Source organism: Podarcis vaucheri (genome assembly GCF_965113315.1).
Source record: "Podarcis vaucheri genome assembly, chromosome: 18".
Classification (NCBI taxonomy): domain Eukaryota; kingdom Metazoa; phylum Chordata; class Lepidosauria; order Squamata; family Lacertidae; genus Podarcis; species Podarcis vaucheri.
The window spans coordinates 13,226,636-13,242,685 of NC_138756.1; the positions used below are offsets into that span (position 1 = coordinate 13,226,636).

General features: G+C 43.8%; 1 long non-coding RNA gene across 1 annotated transcript; it reads left to right on the forward strand.

Annotated features, from left to right (window-relative positions):
- Positions 1–452: 452 nt before the first annotated feature.
- LOC309523230 lies at positions 453–8,317 on the forward strand. Its single transcript, XR_014215287.1, has 3 exons — positions 453–565; positions 1,452–1,542; positions 8,267–8,317. It is a non-coding gene; the product is annotated as an uncharacterized lncRNA (long non-coding RNA).
- The last annotated feature ends 7,733 nt before the right edge of the window (positions 8,318–16,050 follow it).

The following is a 16,050-nucleotide window of genomic DNA, read 5'->3' on the forward strand; positions in this document are numbered from 1 at the left end:
AGGGAGGGAGGGAGGGAGGGAGGGAGGAGAAAAAGCGGGAAGGTGCTGCTGGCCCCCCCCCCCCCCGAGTTTACTGCTGCTGCTGCTGCTGCTGCGACTGCTGGGCGCGTGCGCTGAGCGAGGGGGTTCCTTGGGCGGCCATTTTGGACCAGGGCAACGGGACGGGGAAGAAGGGGGGCAGGAGAGGCGCCACCGCCGCCCTGTGGGTTGAGAGCCTTCGGGCCTTTGGGCCAATCCCAGGTCGGGCTGTGGGCGGGCCAGGCCTTCCTTGGGCGCGTTGTCTCCTCGGCGTCTCCGTCGCCGCCATTTTCTCGAAGGGAGCGCGTGAGTTTGGTCGAGTTTTTAAGACTCTCTTTTGTTGGGAGCGGGCGGGAAATAATGATAAAGGATTATCACAATTTATTTTTAAATTATTATTATTATTATTAGAAAGGCTTGGTTGAAGTTTGTAATCTATTTATTTTTGTCGAATTTTTAAATATTCTGTTGGGGAAGGGGAATAAATGAGGATTATCCTTTATTTTCAAATTGTTAGCATTATTATAATGGTTCTTATTATAAAAGTGTTTGGGAGATTTGTAGTATGTTATGTTTTATCTCTTTTTAAATTTTCTTTGGGTGGCTGGGAAAGAGCAATACATTATTATTATTATTATCATTAATTTTTAAATTATTGTTTTTATTATAAAAAGGTGTGGAAAGTTTGTAGTATATGATGTTTTATCTTTTTTTCTAAAGTTTTCTGTTTGTGGCTGGGAAAGAGTAATTCATTATTATTAGCATTAAATGTTAAATAATAATAATAATAATATTAATAATAATATAATAATAATAATAATTACAGCATTCCAAGTGGGACATGGCCTCTTCCCCCCTAAGCCTTTGCATTATAGTATTTTTATTTATTGGAATTGGGGCAGGGAAGCTCCCCTTGGCTGCAGCAACTCCAGAGGAACTGGCTGTGAGTTCAGATCTCCATTGCTTCCCCCCCCCACCCCCCAGGCCGCCTTTAGTGTATTGAAAACTGTACCTGAACAGTGTATTGTTCAGACGAAGCACTGCTTGAAGCGGTGCTTTTGTAACCAGCTAATTCCTCAAGATCCTACTTCTTTCACTTATTCCTATTTTTATTATTTATTAAATGAACCCTTGTGGTTCCTTTGCAGATTCCTGCCTTGCAGCGGGTGGGACTGGATGACCCTTGGGGTCCCTTCCAGCTAAATGCACCATCCTACGATTTTTTGGAAAGTGCTTCAGAAAGAAGAAACAAGAATAAACCAGAAAAAATAAAGGTGAAAAGCACATTTTTTCCAGTTTGTTGTCTGCTGGCTCCTTTCCTACTTGATTCTTTCTTCCACTGAAATCTGTGCTGGACATTTTATATGTCTTCTTTGACGGCAACCCTTCTTTCCCTTCTTGTGAAAATAATTGACATTATTGATATTTCTTAGGTCTGCTCTGCTGAATTTCTGTTCTGAAAAGGAGGAGGAGGAAACTTTGTGTGATGAAGTGAGAAAAGGAGATGGAGGAAAAGTCATGAAGGTAAAAGTTAAAAAATAGAAATACATATAAATATATAACATTTAAGAACATTTTTCAGCAACCCCACTCCTGATATACCACACGCACCCAAGTGGTGCTTGGCCCCATCCCCCCTAACCACCAAAGTACAGAACAGTACAGTACAGTAAAAATACAGAAAAGTATTTTTATTTATTTGATTGGGGTAGGGTAGCACCTCCTGGCTTCCCCCACGTTGGTGAGGTTTGTCTCCTATTCCTTTTCTTGTTAGGCTATCTAAAGGTGACCAAGCAATGTGTTGAAAACCTAATTTCTTCCGATGAACCATTGCTTGAACCAGGTAATTCTCACCTATCGATTTATCCACAGAATCCTACCGGAGATTAATTAGCATCCAAAAGTGGTACAATTGCCTATTCAATTTTAAGACCAATGTTTTGGAAGGGGCATAAATTAAAAAAGATTATTAATTTGCAAGGAAGTCCAGACAATTAGAGAGGCAGAGCTGGCTTGTTTGTGTAATGGAGCATCCCAAACCCAGTTTGGGTCCAGAAGACCCTGTTTGCCCTCTCGCCCCAGCCTTAATGGCAACCCTCCCTTGCTTTCTGTTTGATTTTTTGAGCAGATACTCTGAATTGAGCACCACAAGAAGAAATGGGGATCAGCTGCTGCTGTAGTGGCCAGCACTAGAAGCCATTTTAGTATTTCAGATCAATAATTTTGGAATAGTTAATGTTTACAAACCATCAACTTGACACCCGTTTTGGACCCTTGCAGCAGCTTGCAATGTCCAGAGAAGTGTTCTAAAGAAAAGCACTTTATACATTTCTGAGCCTTCAGAGTAGGCTCATGGTTTTTCCTTTGCCCTGAGGTATAAATGTTGTTAGCCTATGTGCAATCACCCTGAGAACTATAGGCCTGCTCCTGACTGTCGAAATGCTCCGGGAGAGGCTGTAAGCAGCCCTTCCTCTGCTCTCAGTCAGCCAAAGGGGATGGCAAGGTGTGCTTCATGGCATACCTTAACTTGCAGCTGCAGGAGAAGTGTGGATCCCTCAGTCATGCACCAATCCCTGCCTTGTATCAGGTTGGCGTGGATGACCCTTGGGTTCCCTTCCCAATATATACTCACCCACTCACCCAACATCATGTGATTCTTTGTAAAGTGCTTCAGAATACAGTTGGGGGGCGTGTTTCTTTGTGTCATCCCTTAAAAATCAACTGTGCAATGTGCTCCATAGCAGGGGCAAAGCAAAGATTTAAGACTGTCCCCCGCCATGCACCTAGGCTGGGAACCCCAATGGCAGGAGACTAAGTGGGCTGAGCCCCTGCAAGAGGGGCCAAAACCAAAAGCCCATTGAATCGTTTACATTGACAAATACTGGCACGTATGTATGCATTTTGGAAATTTGCAGCAGTTTGTAATGTTAAGAGAGGTGTTTTTTAAAAAAAAGCACTTTATAGACTCTTGAGCATTCCCTTAGAGCAGGTTCATGGTTGTTTCCTTTTCTGGAGGCATTAATGTTCTTAGCAGATGTACAAACCCCCCGAAGGCTTCAGGCCTCCTTCTGACTGTTGAAAAGCTCCTGGGGAGACTGTAAGCAGCACCTCCTCTGCTCCCAGTCCTGAAAAGGGGATGTCAAGGTGTGCTTCATGGTGCAACTTGCAGTTGCTGATTAAATTGCCTGAAAAGTGCCTTTTCATAGGGCAAGACTCACCTCACAACCAAGGTTAGCGGTTATTCTGCATATTCCTGCCTAGCAGCGTGTTGGGCTGGATGACCCTTCCAGATAGATATATACACCATTATTTGATTCTTTGGAATGTGCTTCAGAAAGAAGAACCAGAAATAATATTCCTTTACGTTAGTTGTATGATGGCAAAGGTGCCTCACTTTAGGCTGTGACACCTAACAGTTCAATGCTACCACCTTTTGGTCCTTTGAACACCAAGCTTGCAGGGGGATCTCCCTAATGGACGCCTGCCTATTTGTAAGAGCTGCAAAGTGCCACACAAAGAAGATAAAGAGAACCATACCTCCAGGTTAGTTGTATGATGGTCAACCACTTAGTCATGTTGGCCACATGACCCGGAAGCCGTACGCCGGCCCATAAAATACGTAGCACAACCCCAGAGTCGGCCACGACTGGATCTAATGGTCAGGGGTCCCTTTACCTTCACCTTTGACAAAGGTCAGAAGATGTAAGTCTGCTGTTGTAAGTCTAGGGGTTGGGGTTTGGGTTGCTGTTAGGGTAGGGGGTTAGGGAGAGGCTTGGGGTTAGGCTTAGAGGTCAGGGTCTCCCCTGACTGTTGAAATGTTCTCAGGGAGGATGTAAGCCGAGTTTATTCTGTTTACAGTCAAGAATAGTGGATGGCTATGTTTGCTTTCTGAAAAGGATATATGCAGAACTCTGGCCGAAAGTTTCACTATAAGGAATAATTCCTACTCAAGAGTTGAAATGAAAAACTTGTGTATTCTGCTAAGAATAACAGTTTGAAGCTAGTAGTCAATTTAAACACAATGTGTAAGTCCCATAGTTTTAAAGTAATGGTAAGTTTGGATATAACGTTTAAGTAGAAAAATAATGTAGTTTCCAATATACATTGATATAGTACAAAGGTATATGAACAACCCTTGTTTTATACAAGTCTCAATAGCAGTCCAAAAGAGTCCACATTATATAAAATCAGAATAAGGAATAAAGAATAAAGGATCCAATGGGACCCAAAAGGAGTATCCGGAATGTTATCCGGAGTGTGAATCAGATGTACGACTCTGTAGTGTTCACCAGGACTGGGCCCTGTTTTGGAGTACATGCCTTCTTCCGCTTGTAATATCAAAAAATAGGTCAAGATGGATCAAGGTGCTTCAATCCATAGATCATAAATATAATAAATTATAATCATTCTAAAGTATGTTTAGACATATCATGATATTTGGTTCCATACCTTGGTTTTTTGACGACTATAAATCAGTTGGAAGTCTGAATCATTTAGTTCTTTTTCAAGATGCGTCTAGAAATAAGGATTTCCAAGAGTTATTATTTCTAGTCAAATTATTTGTGAAAAACGGACATCAGTTCAGTGTTTTCTCATCTTAGATAATTGCATCCAAGAATAGACATCCATTTAATTTTAAATTCTTCATTATTGTAAAATAAAGTTGGAGCTTTTTGAATGCGTAATCCTGTGGGTATCCTCTGAACTTTAGTGTAATCGGCCATGAGTCTAGCATGTAGGTTGTATCTAGTTTGTCTTTTTAGAATATTTAGATAAGTGTTCCAATCTTTGTTAGGTTTCGTAGCAGTTTCATTTGTAAGGGAAGGTAAGGAACCAAGCATCTTCTCTTTTTCATCAGCGGAACACAAAAAGGTCTCAGCCCATTTGGCCATAGCAATCGTTAAAGAAATGGGAGTTCTTGTTGAAACTGCACTGAAAAGGATATATCAAGAACTCTGGCCAAAAGTTTCAATATAAGGAATAATCCATCTTGACCTAATTTTTGATATTTCCAGCTGAAGAAGGCATGTACTCTGAAAACAGGGCCCTGTCCCGGTTACCGCTACTGAGTCGTACATCTGAATCCCACTCTGGATACTCCTTTTTGGTCCCATTCTGTTTGCTTCCTGGCTGAACTTGCAGCTGCAGGAGAGGTGTGCCTCCCCGAATTCTACTGAAGCAGCCTTCAAAGTGCCATTTAAGAGGGGAACATTTGCTGCAGAACCAAGGTTGCGGGATTGTTCCCCGTAAGGGATTCCTGCATGTTCTGCGATGCAGCGGGTTGGACCGGATGACTTTTGGGGTCCCTTCCAGAGGTTTATATACCAACATTTTTCTTTGGAAAGGGTTTCAGAAAGAAGAAAGAGAAATAGTGTTTTTTACAGTTTGTTGTTTGATGGGCTAGTCACCTTGCTTCCTGTGAGGATCTTTATTATTCCTTGCACTTTAATTTGAGCTTGGCAGATCCTGTGCCGGTTTTTACACGGACCCCTCTTTTAGTTATTGAAATAATCCACCCCCCTGATATTTCTCCGGTCTCAAAGGGCTGTGCTGAATTCCTTCTCCCAAAATGGGGGAGGATAAGGCAGTTTTGCTGGACAGAGGGAGGGAGAAGAGGGGATCTTTTGAGACCAGATGCCAGTGCCCCAAAGGTGCCAGTGGCAGGGCGTTCCTGCTGCTGTCTTGTGTGGGAAAATGATTGCTTGTACATAAGAGCATGAGCAGAGTTCTTATTATTGCAGAGTGATTTTACAGCTAGCAGGAGATATTGCTAAGAGTATGATGAGCACGTGAACACCTCACGCTAGACTAAATGATTGGCTCACGTAGCATAACACTCTCTTTGGTTGGTGGGCAAAGGCAAGGTTACATTCTTGTGATTGTTACTTTTGAGTACCAGGCAGAACAAGTGCTTTGCTGGAGGAGAGAGGATGAATTATTTTCACTGCGTGCAGTAAACATTGTTGGCATAAGCCAAAGCTTTTTCTTCAAGTTATCTTGGTGTGAGACTGATTTTATTACTGATTTTGAGTTGGTTCTCGACAGTCTTGTGGTGCGAGAGGGGGAAAGGGTATCTCGGGGCACAAGATCCAGACAGTTCCTTTAACCAAACTCCTGATTCTTCCAGCAGTGTGGCTGCCAAAGGAAAGAGAAGAGAAGAAAAAGAGGCAAGGCAAGGCAGCTCCCAGACATCTCCATGAAGTTACAAAAGGCAGTTACATCTGCCTAAGTGCACTTCCATCCACTGGAAAAGATTCTTAGCATCAAGGAGCAAAATGAATGTTGGGAAATACCTAGCTATCTCTCTAAATGGGTAAGACCGCACAGTCCCTCCACCTCCACAAGGCCTGGTCCTTTCCACAGGTGCAGCCCGCCTTCTCCAAAGGTGGATTTCACCTCAAACAGCTGGTTGAAAAGTCTCTTTTCCTCACACCCATAACCCTGGGAACCTCCCAGAGAACAGTCTCTATTCTTTGATGGTCAGGGAGATTGTATTTTCCCATGGTTGCTCTTAAAATGGAAACCTTATTATTTAGTAATGTTTCATTAAAGTTTTGGGGGGGGGTGTTTGTGTGTGTCAGTCCTTAAAAATCGACTTTGCCATGTGCTGCACAGCAAGGGCGAAGCAAAGATTTAAGACTGTCCTCCGCCATGCACCTAGGCTGGGAACCCCAATGGCAGGAGACAAAGTGGGCTGAGCCTCTGCAAGGGGGGCCAAAGCCCAAAGCCCATTGAATCTTTTAGATTGACAAATACTGGCACGTATGTATGCATCTTTAGAAATTTGCAGCAGTTTTTAAAGTTAAGAGGGGTGTTCTAAAGAAAGGCACTTTATAGACTCATGAGCATTCCCTTTGTGCAGGCTCATGGTTTTTTCCTTTTCTGGAGGTAAAAATGTTCTTGGCAGATGTACAATCCCCCTGAATGCTCCTGGCCGCCTCCTCTTGACTGTTGAAATGCTCCTGGGGAGACTGAAAGCAGCACCTCCTCCGCTCCCAGTCAGGAAAAGGGGATGGGAAGGGGTGCTTCATGGTGCAACTTGCAGCTGCAGTTTAACGTCTCTGAAAAGTGCCATTCAATAGGGAAACCTTGACAGCAAAATCAAGGTTAGTGGTTATTCTCCTGCATATTTCTGCCTTGCAGTGGGTTGTGCTGGATGACCTTTGGGGTCTGTTCTAGATGTAGATATAAATGTAGTATCATTTGAATCTTTGGAATGTTTTTCAGAAGGAACAAACAGAAATAGCATTCCTTTAAGTGTTATGTGACGTGGGTGGCACTGTGGGTTAAACCCCAGAGCCTAGGACTTGCCGATCGATGGTTCGAAGCCCTGTGATGGGCTGAGTTCCCATTGCTGGGTCCCTGCTTCTGCCAACCTAGCAGTTGTAAAGCATGTCAAAGTGCAAGGAGATAAATCTGTCCCGCTCTGGCAGGAAGGTTTCCGTGCGCTGCTCTGGTTTGCCAGAAGCGGCTTAGACATGCTAGCCACATGACCTGGAAGCTATATGCCAGCTTCCTCGGCCAATAAAGCGAGCCGAGCGCCGCAATCCCTGAGTCTGCCACGACTGGACCTAATGGTCAGGGGTCCCTTTACCTTTACCTTTGACAAAGGTCACAAGTTGAAAGTCTGTTGTTGAAAGTCTAGGGGTATGTGTTGGTGTTAGGGAGAGGGTTAGGCTTTGGGGTCAGGGTCAGGGCCTCCTCCTGACTGCCGAAACGCTCCCAGGGAGGATGCAAGCAGCACTTCCTATGTTTCCAGTCAAGAACAATGGATGGCCATGTTTGCTTCATGGCTGAATTTGCAGCTGCAGGAGAGGTGTGCATCCCTGAAGTAGGCTTCAAAGTGCCATTTAAGAGGGCAACATTTGCTGCATAACCAAGGTTGCAGGATTGTTCTCCATAAGGGATTCCTTTGATGCAGCGGGTTAGACTGGATGACCCTTGGGGTCCCTTCTAGAGGTTTATATACCATCATTATTCTTTGGAAAGGGTTTGGCAGATACTGTGCCTGTTTTTATGCAGACCCCTCTGTCAGTTCCCCTTGGAAAAAAGCCCCCCCCCTGTTATTTCTCTTGTCTGCATGGGCTCCCAAAATGGGGGAGGAGAAGGAAGAGGGAGGTATTTCTGACAGAGGGAGGGAGAAGAGGGGCCCCCCTGCTGCTGCCTTGTGGGGCAAGAGGGGGAAAGGTGATCTTTGGGCACAAGATGCAAACAGCTCCTTTAACCAAACACCTGATTCACCCAGCAGCGTGGCAGCCAAAGGAAAGAGAAGTAAAAGAGGCAAGGCAGCAGTGGGAAAAGATGGGTTGTCTTCATGGGCGCTGTTTTCTTCTTTAATGTTGAATGCTACATCTGCCTAAGTGCCCTTCCATCCACTGGAAATGCTTCTTAGCAGCAAGGAGCAAAGTGAACGGTGGGAAATACCTAGCTATCTCTCTAAATGGGTAAGACCGCACAGTCCCTCCACCTCCACAAGGCCTGGTCCTTTCCACAGGTGCAGCCCGCCTTCTCCAAAGGTGGATTTCACCTCAAACAGCTGGTTGAAAAGTCTTTTCCTATCCTCACACCCATAACCCTGGGAACCTCCCAGAGAACAGTCTCTATTCTTTGGTGGTCAGGGAGATTTCACTTTCCCATGGTCTCTCCAAAAATAGAAACCCTATAGTCAGAGCTGCCTGAGGTCCCAGGTCACAAAGAACGAATGCCGGTTTGTTATATACAGAAGTCTTTATTGAAGTTTAATTTTGCTTCCACATCCATAGCGTGCAGCTCTACATTTGAAACTGTAGACTGCTGAAGCTCCATCTGAATCTCCTCCCTCCAGACATCAGTTTAAGACTCTAGCCTTGCTCCACCTTTAACTCTGCTTCTTCCTCTGGTTCCACCTGTCAGCTGGTGTCTTGCCCTTCCTAGACTCTTTTGATGCTGAGCCCCCTGAGTCTCCCCCGTGCCTCTGGTGGTCTTTAGGACCTGGTTCCCAATCTGGGTTTCCTGCTGTCCCATGTGACTGTACTTTTGAACTTGGTGCAAATGCCCAGCTGGCAACCTTCCTCCTGACCGCTACACTGCCCTTGTCACCAATTCCCCCTTGGGGGGGTGGTGGGCTAGCTGGAGCCAACCTCCACTCCGTTTCCCCACTCTCTGATAGAGGTGTGGTCAGTTCTGACTCACCTTCCTCTGCTGTAGGAGACACTGCCATCCTACTATACCCTGGTGTGGAAGAAGAGGAATTTGGATTTGATATCTGGCTTTTCACTCCCCTTCAGGAGTCTCAAAGTGGCTCACATTCTCCTTTCCCTTCCTCCCTCCCAATAAACCCTCTGTGAGGTGAGTAGGGCTGAGAGACTTCAGAGAAGTCGGAGTGGCCCAAGGTCACCCAGCAGCTGCAGGTGGAGGAGCAGAGACGCAAACCCGGTTACCCAGATTACGTGACTACCGCTCTTAACCACCACACCACACCACACCACACCACACCACACCACACCACACCACACCACACCACACCACACCACACCACACCAGAAGCTGGTCCTGATCTCCCACTGCTGCTTTGGGAGTCCCCACTAGCCCTTTGTTTCTGGTGTGGCCCCCCCCCAGACCCTCCTTGCCCTGACCATCGGTGCCTACTTCTGGGAATCCCCTGATTTGCTGTAGCTCATGGAATCTCTGGGGTCCACTGTTGTACTCCCCCCTATGCTGTCCTCAGATTCTTTCCTGTTGCTCCCTATTTCCTCTATCCCCTGTACCTCTGTCCATGAGCCCCTGATATCCCCCCCCTCAAAGCCTCCCTTTCTTCCCATTGGGGATGTGTGTTCTGGGTGCTCCAGCGCTGTGTGGGGGTGAGTGCGGGATACCATTCTTTCCCCCCCTGGTGTGCAGCTGTCCAGCCGGATCTGGCCAGCTTATGATGGGCTCATTGTTGCTGATCTCCTCTGCTTCCCTCTCTGCATTTGTGCTTGAACCTAGGATCCTCCCCCAACATGTCTATGTATGTCCCACCCCATTACCTTGGGTGATGCTGTGTGTAGGGGCCCCCTTAGCAGTTCCCTGCTCCATGCGCTGGCCAGGGTGCCTTCCCTGGTGAGGAGGTATTCAAGTCCCTCCTCCTCCTCCCATCTTGAGTCCAAAATCTCTGTGACCTTGTTGAGTGGTGCTGTCCTCGGTGACTCCTCCCCCCTGTTGAGTTTCTGAGTGGGTCTGGTGCATTCTCTGGTGCCTGAAACCTGTGGGGTGCCTTGTAGGGTGTGAGCACTGACCTGTGACAGACCGGGTGCATTCTGGAGCCCTCTGGGAGTGTCAAGTGGAACTGCCTGGGCTGCTAACCAGACCCAGTCCCCCACCTGGATGTCTTACCCAACCTTCCTGTGCCCATCTGCCTGCATTTTGTAAGCGTGTTTTCCTAGTCCCAAGGTCCTTTGGAGTTGCTTGTGGAGCTCCTGCAACTCTGCTGCCAAGTCCTCTGCTCCCCCCCTGGCCTCCCTCCCCCTCTGTCTCTAATCCCAGGAAGGTTCTGGGATGCCACCTGTTTTTGGTGAAGAATGGCGTCACCCCTGTAGATGCGTGCTTTGTGTTGTTGTAGGCAAAGTCGGCCAGCGGCAAGTAGTCCACCCAGGTCGAGGGCTGCTGGTTTGCGTAGCATCACAGGTAGTGCTGCATGATGGTGTTGGCCCTCTCTGCTCGTCTGTTGGTCTGTGGGTGTCGTGCTGACGCTAAGCTGATCTTGGCGGAGCTTCGGTGAGTCTAGAGTTTCAGATGTAGGTAGAGCTGCACACTATGGATGTGGAAGCGAAACAGTACTTCAATAAAGACATTTGCATATAACAACAAAGTGGTGTTGGTCCTTTGTGACCTGGGCCCTTGGGCAGCTCTGGCATACAGATTATATGTGTGTGTGCGCGCGTGTGCGCTGTGCATATGTGTGTTTATGTATGTACTGTGTGTGTGTGTGTGTGTGTGTGTGTGTGCGTGAATGTACTTCATATATATGAGTGTGTATGTACTGAATATATTGTACTGTATATATGTGTTAACTGTGTGTGTATGTATGTATGTATGTGTGTGTGTGTGCGTGCGTATGTATGTATTTATGTACTTTGTATCCTGTGTGTGTGTATATCTGTGTGTGTTCATATATGTGTGTGCGTGCGTGTGTTTGTGTATGTACTGTATATGTGTATGCGTGTACTGTGTGTGTGTGCGCGTGTGCGTGTGCTTGCGTACTGTATATATATGTATGTATGTATGTATGTATGCATGCATGCATGCATGTGTATATATATGTGTGTGTACTGTATGTGTGTTTGAATATATGTATTGTATATACATATGTGTGTGTGTGTATTTATACTGTTTGTGTGTGCACTGTGTGTATGTATGTATGTATGTATGTATGTACTGTATATGTGTGTGTATATATATGTGTATGTACTGTAAATTTATGCATGAATGTTTGTGTATATATATGTTTGCACTGTATATGTGTGTTTGTGTGTATTTATTGCATATAAATATATATGTGTGTGTGCGTATGTATGCATCTGTGTGTGTGCGTGTGTATCTGTGTGTGTATATATATGTGTATATGTATATATATATATATATATATATATATATATATGTATGTGTGTTTATTTGTACTGTATGTGTGTGTGTACGTGTGCTGTGTGTGTGTGTGTGTACTGCATATATATGTGTGTCAAGACAACCACACAAGGGGAGAGAAGGATATCCAAAGTTGAGATCAAAGGGTTAGGGAGATTTTGCAAAAATATTTGCAGTGATTAGAGAAATTAGGAGAAAGGTTAAGGAAAAAACATTGAGGAAAAGATAGTGTAAGTTGGAACAGAGTTATCAGGAGAAAGGAAGGAATGGAAAGTAGAAATGTGAACAGTACAGGAGCAATAAAGAAGTGCAGAAAGAAATGTGGGGAAATAAAGAGGCTGGAAGAAGGAAGGGGGGCAGTTAGCTCAGAAGAGCAAGTGGAAATGCAAAGTGTAATATGTGTATATTATGTATGTAACTAAAACAAATTAAACAATAAAGGTCATTAAATATATTACAAGGAAGACAGTTGTCTAGAGAAATGTCTGTCAGTCATGCTTCTTGGTTATTTGCGTACTTATGTATAAAAATCATCATAAATTAAAAACTAGACAGTCATGCTGATGTTCCTCACCTGCTCTGTGCCCCAATGACAGTCTTGGGCAGTCCAGTCGTGCCAGATGCAGAAGAGCTGATCTGGGAAGAAAAGACAGAAGAAAAGACAGCTTTTGTCTGTTCTTTTTATTTACCTTGGCCAACTATTAGCCTCCGAGGCAGCTGTTTTGAAAAAACCAGAACAGAACAATGACAAAACACACAAACACACCTACAGGTCTACTCCCCGCAACAAAGGTCACAGGCACAAAAACCCACATGCTGCAGATATAAAGAAGATATTCTAAAATATATGTATCCTTTCATTTCCATTAGAGATCATTTGAACAATGCTGATGGGCGGGGGTCTGTTTCAATTGCTAGTCGCTGCTGCTTTGTATATTCATTTATTTTAAGCACCCGTACACAGTTTTTAAAGCAGAAAAATAATTCATGGAATAGAGATCAATACTAAAGTAAACAGTGGCCCTGTGTGGCCATTACTCCAAAAAACATCAATAGGAAAGTAAACAGTGACTCCATGTGGCCAGTGCTGGAATAGAATTCATGATAATTTCTAGGTGTAAGTTATTTCCACGGAGAAATTTGAATATGCCTCTTAAATTATTTCCCCTTTCAAACTTTTTATTCATCTCATTTATTTCATTTGGGCTCTGAAGCATACAAATGTCCTTTTTCTCAATGGATCTAGAATTAGTACAGTGGTGCCTTGCCTTGCCTTGCAAGACGAAAAGAATCTTTTCCGCGAGTCTCTTTGTCTACCGATTTGTTTGTCTTGCGAAGCAACCCCATTAGCGGCTAAGCGGATTAGCGATTTAGTGGCTTGGTGGATATTAAAGGGTTAGCGGCTAAGCTGACAAAAGGCAATGAGTGGCTTAGCTGCTTTGACAAAGGGTGAAGAAATCGGGGGGGGGGGGGAGTGGAGGTGAGGTGAGACTTGCAAGATGTTTTCGTTTAGCAAAGCAAGCCCATGGGGAAATTTGTATTGTGAAGCGCCTTAGAAACGGAAAACCCTTTAGTCTTGCGGGTTTTCCGTCTTTCGATGCATTTGTCTTGCGGGGCACCACTGTACCTGGCCCATAAATGTATCCAAGCGGGAGCGGTGGGGGGGCACAGCACTAGAAATCCTTAACTATCAGACCAATTCTATTGGCTCTGTTCCCCTTTCCAAAGTCCTGCCCTCCACTCGAACAAAGACCCTGGCTATGCTGATGGCCTGGCCACAAGCTTCCTGGCTGGGTCGCATTTCTCTACATTTCACATTATGTGTCGTTTGTTGATTCTACACATTTACACCATTTCTGGTTTTGAGAAGACAAATAGCTAACCAAACTTTACGCCAGCTTCTCTACCACCACAAACTAGTTCTCCTTTCAAAGGGAGCATTTTCTTTCAAAATAGAATCAGAAAAATGAATTTCGCAACTTTTAGTTCAGCCCCACCCAAATCTACCTCTAACTACTCTGTTCCAACTGCTGAGGACAGACAATTTTTCAGGAACATTTTATCTCTTTGAACTGTGCATTTTCATTTGATGGCCTCGAGTCTTAGGAAGTGACATTCATTCCTGCTCAAGGGTCTTCTTGATCTTTTGGAGATGGAGCTTCCTTTCCATGCAGACCCTCCCCACCCATACATTTGCTCCAACCTCCTACAAACGGAGTTTGTGCCTCCAAGCAGAGTTTAGGGCTCCACTTACTGTGTGCTCGTAGTTCACACAGTCAGGCCACGGATGACAGCCTGGTCAGCATGCAGGGTATTCCCAGAAAGAATGAGGGAAGGATCGCCTACCTGCTGAGGCAGACAGTGGGAGACCGTTCTGGATGATGTCCTTGTTCTGTACGCATCATAACCAAAAGCTTCCTTTTGGTGATCTGTGCAAGGAAACAAACAACAGGTATGAATTGAGGTCACTACTAGCAGAAAGAAGTATGGAAGTATATGATCAAAACATGTCTTTTGCAGTATATAAGCACGATTTCAGCTCATATAAGGAGGCTACCCAAAGCAGCAACACAAGAACATGCAGGATATGCATCAAAGGAGACTGCTATCAGGATCCTACAATTTGTTCACAGGTACAGCTCGGAAAAAAGTTGAAGAAGGTACTAACCCCATGGTGAATAATAATAATTATAATAAGTTATTATAAATATCCTGCCCATGCCCATCTGGCTGGGTTTCCCAAGCCACTCTGGGCGGATTCCAAGAAAACACTGAAATACAATAACCTATAAAACATTTCAAGATTCCCTAAACAGGGCTGCCTTTATATCAAGGCTCCTGCATAATTTCTATCCATAAAATCCAAAAGAGCCACTGCCTTTTGTTTTACAGCGATATTGACATTGGTAGGTTAGTAAACAGTGACCCTGTGTGGCTATTATTGTAAAAGACATTGAGAGGAAAATAAACTGCCCTCTTGTTGATATTTGATAATTTGTAGGTTAGGGTTGTATTCAAGCAGAAATTTGAATATGGCTCTAAATTTCTATCACTGTCTAAACTTTGAATGTACACAATACAACTCTATACAATGCAATGCAATACAACAATCCAATCCAATCCAATCCAATCCAACCCAACCCAACCCAACCCAACCCAATCCTACAATACAACACAACAAAACAATACAATAGAATACAATAGAATAGAATACAATAGAATAGAATACAAAACAATAGAATACAATACAACACAACACAACACAATATAATACAATACAATACAACGCAATACAATACAACACAATAGAATACAATACAACAGAATGAAATACAATACAACACAACACAACACAATACAATAGAATACAATACAATAGAATGCAGAAATACAATACAATACAATACAATACAACAGAATGAAATACAATAGAATGCAAAAATACAATACAACACAATACAATACAATACAATGCAATGCAATGCAATGCAATAGAATGCAAAAATACAATACAATTCAACACAATACAATACAATACAATACAATGCAATGCAATAAAACACAAGACAACACAACACAACAATAAAATACAATACAATACAATAGAATGGAATACAATACAATACAATACAATACAATACAATACAATACAATAGAACGCAACGCAATACAATACAAAACAATACAATACAATACAATAGAATACAATAGAATACAACAGAAAACAATATAATACAGAACAATTTAATACTGTAAACACAACGACAATATAATGTATATTTGACCTAAAATAAGTACATCGTTCGTGCATCAAGTAAAGCAATAGAGAGTCATTGTGGACTAGTGGTTAAGATGGGTTGAATTGTTATCTGGTGAACTTTGTTCGATTCCCAGCACCTCCACATGCAGCTGCAGGGTGACCTTGGGCAAGTCACACTTTTCTTATCTCTCTCAGCCCCACCCACTCACCTCACAGAGGGTTTGTTTTGGGGGAGGGGAGGGAGGAGATTGGAATAGATATTGATAGGAAAATAAATAGTGCCCTCATGTGGCCAGTATTGGAATAGACTTAGATTGGAAAAAAAACAGTGCCCTCCTGTGGTCAGTACTGGAATAGACATGGTTGCTGTTGAGTCGTGTCTGACACTTCGTGACCCCCATGGACCATCTATATTACTATATATCATATTATAATACTATTATTGTTGTTTTTGTTTTGTAATTATATATCCTGTCATTTTATCTAGGCACTCCCAAACTGCAGACCTCCAGATGATTTTGTCAACAATTCCTATCATCCCTGACCGCTATTCCTCTTTGCTAGGGATTAAGGGACTTTAAGTCCCATCTGGCGAGCCAGCGCTGCCCATGGAACGATGTTTGACTTCCCACTGATAAGCGGACCCTATTTTTCTACTTGCACCCAAGGGT